We start from the raw sequence: 10,718 nt of genomic DNA on the forward strand, positions 1-10,718 counted from the left end.
GATGTAATGAATTGAATTCAACTCATTCTCAATTGCAACCACCTAATGTGACGACATCATCATTACCTAATCCAAGTGGGAGCATGATGGGGAATGATGTGCTAAGTGTACAATCTCCCATACGGTAAACAAGTCGTCAAAGTATTCCCCGTCGATGTTTTGACATTGAAAGGGAAAGTTTTATGGTTGCTCCACAAGATAAGGATGAGCCAAGAAATATTAATGAGGCTCTAAATTGCCCTAATAAGGAAAAATGGATTCATGCAATGAAAGAGGAAATGGAGTCAATGAAATCAAACCAAAGTCTGGGAACTGGTTGATCTTCCAAAAGGGACTTGAGCTATTGGGAACAAGTGGGTTCTCAAAATAAAGCGAAAGGCTGATGGCTCAATGGAAAGGCATAAGGCCCGCCTTGTGACGAAGGGGTATAATCAACAGGAAGAAATTGATTATGAAGATACATTTTCTCCTGTAATGAGATTTACCTTGATTCGCATTATTCTAGCAATAGTGCCTAGTATGGATCTTGAGATACATCAAATGGATGTAAAGACTGCTTTCCTCAATGTAAAATTAGAGGAAGGAACATATATGGAACAACCTGCTGGTTTCATAGTGAAAGGCCAAGAAGAAAAAGTATGTCGACTTTGGGGGTCGATATATGGCCTTAACGATCGTCAAGACAATGGTATATGCGTTTTCATAATGCCATAATGGCATATGAGTTTACAATGATTGATAAGGATCATTGTGTATATATCAAAAGATCCAAGGATCAATTTGTGATCATATCATTATATGTTGATGATATACTGATTGCTAGAAGCAACATGGAGTTGGTTAATACTGTCAAGAGATAGTTGTCTTCTAACTTTGAGATAAAGGATATGGGTGAGGCTGCATACATTCTTGGAGTTAAGATTTCAAGAGATCGTTTTTGAAGAGATCGTTGTCTCTTTCGCAAGAATCATATATAAATAAGATTCTTGAACGATTTCGTATGCAAGATTGTAAACCCATAGACACTCCTATTGCAAAAAGGTGAAGGATTGAGCCATAGTTTGTGTCCAAGGACTCCACAAGATAAGGAACAAATGAAACATGTTCCTTATGCTAGTGCTGTTGGGAGCTTGATGTATGCTATGATGTGTACAACACCCGACATATGCTTTGCAGTCGGAATGGTGAGCAGATACCAATCCAATCTAGGTCAAATGCATTGGAAAGCCGTTAAGAGAATACTAAGGTATCTAAAGGGGACTGCTGATTATACGTTGAGTTATTAAGAAAAGGATCTGCAACTCAAAGGCTATTCTAATACTGATTTGGGAGGAGATTTAGATGAAAGAAAATCTATCTCTGGGTTTGTTTTCTTACTGAATTATGGCACTATATGTTGGAGCAGTAAGAAACGAAAGTGTATAGCCTTGTCCACGATGTAAGTTGAGTTCGTGGCATTATCAGCAGCAGTGTAAGAAAGTGTTTGGCTTAAGAGATTTTTTGGATCATTTAGGTGTTATTGGAAGTGCTGCAGATTCATTGTTGGTTAACTGTGATAGCCAAGCAGCAAAAAGCGTATACCAAAGATCCAAAATATCATGGCAAGACCGAACATATAAATACCAAGTATAATCTTGTCAAAGATATGGTTGCACGAAAAGATGTGAACTTAGAGTACATACTACGCATGGAATGGTAGCAAATCCTATGACAAAGCCAATACCTAGAGATGTGTTTTGTGGCCATATGAAATCTCTAGGATTGCGTAGAGGTTAATGTACTGAATATTGTAATTTCCCTAAGTGTTCACATTTGATGAATTTGTGCTTTCATCATTAATGCCTATGAATCTTTGTTTGATCTTTATGCATCTTAATGCTTAGTGCATTACTTTAAGTTGAGAAGTATGTCGGACAGATATAAGATTAGCCCACTCACACAGGTAATCGCCTCTGTTTACTGTGTGATAAATAGATATGAGACTGTTTATAAGCTTATTATCTAGGTGATAATCGAAAGCTCAAGCTTAAAACACGTATGTCGCCTTAACTGAGTATTAAGATGAGGACATAATACTTACTATGTCCGAAAGTAAAAATACCCCACATGTTTTACTTTATCTGTCTAAGATGCCAGATGTGAGTTCTGATGAATTTTGTGAATGAGTAGATATGTGAACTCAAGTTAGACATTGGATATGTCTGAACTATCATCTGTACGGTATTGAAAGGTGTAGACATACGCTCCATGGGAAAGGAGTTAATACCGTAATATGTATTTCATACTACGTATGCATGAGACGACCAATAAGAGTGGCAAAAGTTTGATCTCAACTTTTATGTCGTGTGAGACTCTTGAGGAAGAGAGTTCCTCAATTTCTTAGTCCCCTCATGACTCTTACTTATTCTCAAGATTTCTATTTAGTGTTTGATATCTTAGGATGTTGCCAATGGTCATGAGTGATTCGATCTAATAGGACATTTCTAGAAAAGCAAGTTGAACTGAAATTGAGAGTTTGAAGGAAAGAGGAAGATCGAATTCGGAGAATCACATTGTAGTTTTGTATTCACCGGTTAACCAATTATGACTGTCTTTGTGATAATCATAATTGTGAATACAATATATATATCATTGTTTAAAAGAGATCAAGAGAGATATAAATGTGATCGATCGATCTAGGGTACTGCATACTAAATCTACTCGGAGTGCGATGCCCATTATGAGCTGCTATATATTCCTAACGGATGTATGGCAACGAGCTCTCAAAGTATGCTGGTCGCACGGATTATTCACCGGTATGAATGTTGAAGAGAGGAAAAGAGGATTTTGTTCGGCCCACCATGTTAAGTGAGAGTCTATAATGGATTTTTTTTCTCTGATAAGGATGAGTAGGGCCTGTCCGCCCATGTTGGTTTTGGACCACCATGTGCGAGTGGGAGATGATGGATTTATGAGATGGGCTTAAGGCCCGTCCGCCCATGCTGGGCCCAAAAAGCCCAGCCCACGGGAATAGGGCCCGTGGATGGGGGAAGGTATAAAAGGGAGGAGAGAGAGAGAGAAGACACCAGTTGGACAATTAAATGTGCGTACGTTCTCTCCCGCGCACTCTCTCTCTCCAAAAAGGAATAGAAAGCATAAGGCATTCGTTCTTCTTCCCTTCAAGGCATCATCGGATCGAATAGGGCCAGAATTTCTTCCTCTTCTTCAGCGTTGGTGTCTAATCTGTGGCTAACAAGGTACGCTCGAATCCGTGGAGTGCTTTACGATCAGTGATACGTGTTTTCCCGGGCCTCATCTTCCGCATTGATTTAGGGGTTCGATTCGGTGTCGAATCCAGTTTTCGGGGATCCGTTATTCCCAACACACCTTCTCGGTCTCCCCTCTCAAGCGGCTCTAGCCTCTCCTTGGTTTTCAGCCGCACCCTTCCAGAAGCAGCCACCCTCGAGCTCCTCTTCTCTGGCTCGCTCCTTCTCTCTCTCTCGAGCTCGCCTTCTCACTCTCACTAGCTCTCTCTCTCTCTCTCTCTCCCTCTCTCTCTCTCTCTCTCTCTCTCTCCTCGGCCGAACAAACCCAAAAAGACAGGAGAGACCCTCCCTTCCCTTTGCCGCCTTTCTCTCCCATTTATCTCGTTTATGTCCCTTTCTTCAAGGACGAGACCAGCTGGCTTCGTACCACACGACATTCCTGGGCGAACGTCGGGCGCAGCCTCGCATCCTTGTGTCCTTCGGCCAGCGACCCGCTCTCTGTTTTGTCCTGGAGCTAACGTCCAAGCGAGGGAATGAGGAGTAAGGAGGAAGTGAGGTCAAAGCAACAGTTCGTTGCTCAGAGAATATTCCATGTTGCCATAAACAAATTGAATTTGATTTATATACGCTGTGCAGAACCACAAAAGTCCAGAGGGGGCAAGTAGTTGTTTTATGTACTCTATGTTGATATCTAGGGGAAAAAATTTAATTATAGGTGATTCACCCCTGCCCTTCCTTAAATATCTATATTACATAAAAAGTAATACTATCTTTGGTTTGAGCCCAAGCTCTTTTTTTGTCCAAGAAAAAGAAAATTGTAATAATATGTTGTATTCACTAGCAAAGATGTTGATTAATAAGATAAGAACAAAAATCTCTCAAATTAAATAAAAGATGTTTCATCCATATAGGCAAAATCGAAATCTCTAGATTTTCTTTCTCGAAATATATGCAAATCTTTTCTTTGTTTCTTTTGTTGGGCATAAAAAGTGTTTGTTCGTGGGTGATTTTCTTTTTCTAGTTTCATATTAAAATAGTAATGGCCAGGACAATTTTTTTTTTTCTCCATATCAAGCCTACATAGGAATTTATAAGTAACGAAAATATTGTATTTATATTTAAAAGGTGCAGATCAAATAATGAAGTCAAGTTGCATTTGGCATGTCTTAATAAGTCGATCCTTTAATAGTATATTCTCTTGGATCTTCTCTAATTATACATCTTTATATGCATGGCAATCTATCTTGTTTAGTAAAATATAAGAGCAGGATAAAAGAATAGTACCAAATGTTCGTTTCCTTAGGCATCGTACTCTTGAAAATAGGGAATTACATGTCCTGGTGGATAAGATTGTCAACACAATCAGGATGTCTACCTAAAGAGAGGAAAACCAGGCCTTGTTTAGTTCTCTGGACTTGGTCGAAATCTGATTCTTGTGCATCCTTGGATGTATCCTTATGGATGAAGCGATGTTCATTGAACAGGCTGGTGAAAACTTATAGTAATGCATAATTGTATAATTATAATCCACAGTCATCAAGAAAAGAAAATTTTCTTGTCCAAATAGAGATTTTTCATTTCAGAATGTATAGCAAAAGAAATATTGAGAATTTAGACTAAGGTTATTTTACAATCTGATTCATACATAAATTTCTTTCACAGCTCACCTCACCTAACCTCTCAGCTTTTTGTCAATTTCATTTTGGTAATAATCTGTCACTTTTCACTCTTTATTATTTTTGTTTCGTCAGTGCGAGGCCTGCAAAACAATTTTTCAAGTTCCTCTTGCTGATAGGATCATATTTTTCTACACAAATTGGAAGATTGGAGGGGAAATAAAAAGAAAAAAGAAAAAGAAAGAAAGGAGTCCGGATCTTTGATATTAGATGCAATCATGCAAAATGAAAGTGGCATATGCTCTATTACATTTAATATACTATTTCTGCAATTAGGATATATCCGCTCCCTCAAACAATCTAGACCTTCTCTATCAATCAAATTCATTCCATTCCAACAAGTGGATTGACCTGATCAGAAGAGGGACCCGCAAATGACTTTATATATATATGAGGTGAGGCAAGTTGGGTCGCGTCCACCTATTTTCCCTTAAATTAGGGAAGGCTGCTTTATCTGTTTTTTTTTTTTTTTGGGTCTAAAAGAGACTTCATTCAAGTAAAAGTAGAGATACACCCCGCTTCTAAGGCATCGGAGAGAATTAGGTCTAACAAAAAAAGAGGGGCAGGGGGGAAGCAGCCTAAGACGAAGATAGAGACCCGCAGGAATGGGCCTTGGCAGCCCAATCTGCAGCAGAGTTGGCCTCGCGACGGCAAAACCTAATCTGTAGACGAGAGAAGTAGGGAAGGATGGCGGTCACTTCAGCAAGCATCAATCTAGCCTCCCATGGCGTCTTCTGTTGGTCAGTCACAGCCTCTACCAACGTGAGGCAATCCGTTTCGATGATCAGGGGATCGCCAGACTTGCCGATCCGCAAAAGATGGCGCATAGCCGTGTTCAGAGCTTGAATCTCGACCTGCAAGGTCAAGGATGCAGTGACTCCACTGGTAAATCCCTCTGTCATTTTGCCCATATGATCTCAACAAATATAAGCTATTGAGCCTGATGTACTATTAATCTAAAAAGCCCCGTCTATGTTGATCTTGAGCACACCAGGGTTAGGGGGCCGCCATAGAGAACCTGGATCTGAAGGAGTCCGCGTTGATCCTATTGCATTGGAAGAGAGTTGCTGTGCTAATCGAGATTAGTTGAAGGCCGCTTCAACTACAAAGGAGGGATCGAGTCTTTGGCGACTAGAGATGAACCTGTTTCGTGCTTTCCATATTTGCCAGAGAATTGCAGCAACAACCGCTATACTTGGTGAGTTCTGTTTCCATGCAAATCTGTTAGCAATCCAAGCTTCCATGCGGTTTACTTGTGTAGGGAGAATACGGGTGTTAATCTGTGGGTGGGACCAGATTGTCAAAGTCCACGGACATAGGAGGAAAAGGTGCTCCATCGTTTCAGGGGCTTGATTTGCGCATAAACTGCATGTTGACTCTGAACTTATGTGTCTGTTAAAGAGATTGGCTTTTGTGGGCAAAGCATTCTGACATATAGACCAAAGGAAAAACCTGATTTTGGGTGACTTTTAGCTTCCAAATGCTCTTCCAGAGGATTTGAGGTGGTTGAAAAGAAAAGGATGCTCTGTTCTTGTTGGTGTGAATGGCTGCATGTCTGATTGTATGATAGCCACTCTTCACGGTGTATTGACCGTTAGGGGTATTTGTCCATATTAGCTGATCATCTGTATAATTAGGCCTCACCGAGATGCTGATAATTTCATTTGTGATGTCCACATCGAAGAAACGATGTAGTAAAGTTTCATTCCATTTGTTGTGTTCCGGTAAAATTAGATCAGCCACCATTTGCGGCTCATCTCTGTCTGTGGGTCCTCCAATAATTCCCCTGAGTAGCCATTGGTCTTCACGGATTCTGATCTTTGTCCCGTCACCAACCGACCATTGTAACTTAGTTAAAACAAATGGAATGAAACTTTGTCCCCTCCCCAACCGACCATTGTCTTTGAACTGGGTGTTTTAATCACGCTTGCCCAACTACCCTTCTTCAAGGTGATGATAAGAGTTCCTAAAACTTCTTATATTAAAAGGATTGTGCTAAATAATGTTTCTGATTTATATTGGATGCTTAAACGGAGTCACTAGCTTAAAACAATTGCTTGTTGTTCGTAGCTTTGTTTAGTAGGGGTTAAGCAAAAATGACTGGCAGCCTCTAAAACCTAAATCAGCCTGATTAATCTTTACTTAGTTAGATGCTTACATTAGCTAAAATAATTTTTTTCTGTGTGCTTTTTATTACATTTGATGGGATTTGCTGTCATGAATGGAAGAAAGATATTAAGATATTAAGATAATAACACCACAAGTATCATAATTTTCGTGCGGTGCTCGCTAGGGGTGATCGGTTCCCGGTTCGGTCCGATTCCAAGGTGGAACCGAGAACCGGACCGGGAGAATCGGTTCCCAATTTCGAGAACCGTGGACCGAACCATTTGGTCCGGAACTGGACCAGACCATCAGTTCCGGTCCGGTCCGGTCCAGTCCAACATAATCGGCACTTTCTTTTTCACTAAAGAACAACCATTCACTAAAGAGCGATCATGCTCCGGACCGATCAATCCAATTCGGTTCCCAGGCAATCTAATAAAACTACTCACACATGTTTTCACGTACAAAATATTCAAACTTCACTTGCGTGAATATCAATCACAATTTATGTGTTTCACGCTTAATTTTAAGCATAAAAGCCATGAACAATGTGATTAAAGGTTGTGCTTGGCTTTGGTTTTACATACAATCTCTATGAAACTAACAAGTAAGTTTTCTCTATAAATAAAGAGTAACAACAAGGGCTTCGGTGGTCTCTTGGCGACATAAGAGGTTGTTACCTCAATTGCAATTCCGATTGCAATAAGTTTAATATATAATATTCATCTATTATATGTGTTTATATATTATATGTATATAAATTATATATAAAAATATTCGGTCGGTCGGTTGGTCCGATTGGTCAGTTCCCACCTTGGAACCGGGAACCGGACCAACCAGCCGCCGATTAAGAACCGGGAACCGGACCGCTGACCATGGGAACCGCCCAAAACCGGCCGGTCCAGTCCGGTCCTTGTTCGGGCAGTTTCTATTGCACACCCGTAGTGCTCGCCTAAGTGCCATAACAATGTTTTTCAATTACTTGAGTGTCATTGATAACTCTATAAAAATAGAGTTATTTTACCTATTTTAGGCAACAATTAATGTGATATCTATGATAAAATATTTGAATTTCCTTTTGATTATTCGAATTTTCCTTGTTTATGTAGAATAATGAGATATGAAGAAGATAAGGAAAAGAATGACAAATATCAGGAATTCAAATAAAAAAAAACAATGGAAGATGGATATCAAATTAGGAAATTCTTGATTTTGTTCCCTAATGTTATCTGCAAGCGTTGAGAGATAGATATCTTGAATATATCCTATAAATAGGAGAATAGAGAGAGTAGCTAGGTTTTTGGTTAGATTGTTTTTCATTATTCTAAGAGTTTTTCAAGTATTTTGAAGAGAAGACCAAAGTTGTGACAAAATTCTTGTTCTTTGATTCAAGATGCTAGGTTTGATATATATTTTTATTTATTTTTCTACTATGTTCTAACTTTCTTTTGTTATGGCTACGATGTAACATAACCATGATGATATGAATTTCATGATTTTTATGTTTTACAATTGATTTCATTCATGTGAGTTATGTATTATTGTGTTTAATGCTTTTGAGTGACTAGCCATCACTTGAATGATCTGATGTGCATGTTTGAGACTGGAGAAGTGATAATATGTAATTGTTCATTATAATATATAACCATGAATTAAACGTGGAGCATTATTTGTGTAGCTTTCGGTGATAAAGTGATCCAAAAGACTCATTGTAAGCCGGGAATATTCATAGTTTTTAATGCACTTATGTTTATTTTAATTCACATAGAGATATAGTGGATTAATAAACTAAGTAGGTTTGCTATACCTAGAGATAGGATAATAAATTGATTAAGAAATTCCGCTATTACATGTTTGATATCGTTCTTGTACTCACAATCATCTGAAATTCATATCTAGTGGTTATGGTGAAATCGGATGCTCTAATATATTTATATGATTGATTTACTGTATTTAGTCTCATAATTTTGTTTTTAATTTATTTTAAATTATATTTTGATTTGTGAGATAAATTTTAGAATTAGTCTATTTTAGTATTTAATTGGTTTATTAATCATCGATCGCTGTGGGACGATACTTTTCTTATCATTATATTGTTTGTTCGACACGTGCACTTGCGTTTAGAATTTTACGAACAAGTTTTGGCGCCGTTGCCGGGGATCGTTTGTTTAATACTAATTAATATTGATACCAGATAATTCTAAGTTTAATCTAGCTTTCATTTTGTTTTATTTTTCAGGGTGTACATCGGTTTATGACACGTAGCCAACAAGGGAAACTTGTTGAGCTTGATCTAGAAATCGAGTGTACATTTAAAAGGCGACTGAGAGAACAGAGAAATCACGTTAAGAAGATGGCAGACGGTAATAATGAAAATCCATGTAGACTCTTAAGAGATTATGCTGCGCCAACAGTTCAAGGCACCACATCAAGTATGAGAAGACCTGCAATTCAAGCAAACAACTTTGAGATCAAGCCGTCACCCATTCAGATGCTTCAACAATTAGTGCAATTCAGTGGGCTACCAAGCGATGATCCAAACGCTCACATCGATGCTTTTCTTGAAATTTGTGACACCATTAAATATAATGGAGTTACAGATGATGCTATTAGATTGAGATTATTTCCATTATCTCTTAGAGGCAAAGCTAAGAGTTGGCTTTCTTCTCTTCCTACAGGATACTACATGGAATGATATGGCTCAGAAATTTCATAGTAAGTTCTTTCCACCTGCAAAGTCTGCGAAAATGCGTAACGATATTACTAATTTTATGCAGATGGATAATGAATCATTATATGAAGCATGGGAAAGATTCAAAGAATTTCTTAGGAGATGCCCACATCATGGACTACCGGTATGGATGTAGGAACAAACTTTTTATAGTGGCTCTAGTACAAATCTCCGTTCTATGATTGATACAGCTGCAGGAGGAGCTCTAAATAATAAAACACTAGAAGAAGCCTATATTTATTAGAGGAGACGGCGTCCAATAGTTATCAGTGGCCTACTGAGAGACTACCAATGCGAAAAGTTAGCGGAGTTCATGAAGTGGATGCTTTTGCTGCAATTGTTGCACAATTTGAAGCAATCAACAAAAAGCTTGATAATATGAGTGTTTCAATCATGAAAATTCAGAATTTGACGTGTGATTTTTGTGGTGGAGGACATGTTAGCACAAAATGTCAGGAAGGTAATACTTTTAAACAATCTAGTGAAAATTCTAACTTTGTTGGGAATTTTAACAGGTCACAGAATAATTCCTACTCCAACACGTGTAATTCGGGATGGCGCAATCATCCAAATTTTTCATGGAATAATCAGAATGTGATGAGACCACCAAAATTCAAACAATCAAAAGAGACAAAGTCAAATTTGGAAAATATAGTCACCAAACTTGCTAATACGACTCATGGCTTCATCAAAAGCACGGATGTGAGATTTCAAAACCAAGAGGCTTCAATCAGAAATCTGGAGATGCAAGTGGATCGGTTAACAAGCATGATGTCGGGAAGACAATAGGGTTCTTTATCGAGCAACACAGAGAAAAATCCAATCGAAAACATAAAGGCTATTACCTTTAGAAGTGGTAAACAAGTGGGAGGAGGAGATTTTCAGAGACAAGGAAGATGTGATCAACAAACAATCAAATGAGACAAACAAGAGTAAACTTTTTCCAGATAATCCTAAGCC

The 10,718-nt window shown here is 38.5% G+C and overlaps 1 long non-coding RNA gene and 1 other non-coding gene across 3 annotated transcripts; one reads left to right on the plus strand and one right to left on the minus strand.

Annotated features, from left to right (window-relative positions):
• The first annotated feature begins 5,511 nt into the window (after window positions 1–5,511).
• LOC120287731 lies at window positions 5,512–9,504 on the plus strand. Of its 2 annotated transcripts, none has more exons than XR_005545993.1 (3): window positions 5,512–5,806; window positions 5,886–6,119; window positions 9,267–9,504. It is a non-coding gene; the product is annotated as an uncharacterized LOC120287731 (long non-coding RNA). The 2 variants fall into 2 exon arrangements; XR_005545992.1 differs by having other exon boundaries at window positions 5,916–6,119.
• A 267-nt stretch (window positions 9,505–9,771) lies between these two features.
• LOC120287934 lies at window positions 9,772–9,878 on the minus strand. Its single transcript, XR_005546189.1, has one exon. It is a non-coding gene; the product is annotated as a small nucleolar RNA R71 (small nucleolar RNA).
• Window positions 9,879–10,718: the final 840 nt, after the last annotated feature.

Source organism: Eucalyptus grandis, chromosome 8 (genome assembly GCF_016545825.1).
Source record: "Eucalyptus grandis isolate ANBG69807.140 chromosome 8, ASM1654582v1, whole genome shotgun sequence".
Taxonomy (NCBI): Eukaryota; Viridiplantae; Streptophyta; class Magnoliopsida; order Myrtales; family Myrtaceae; genus Eucalyptus; species Eucalyptus grandis.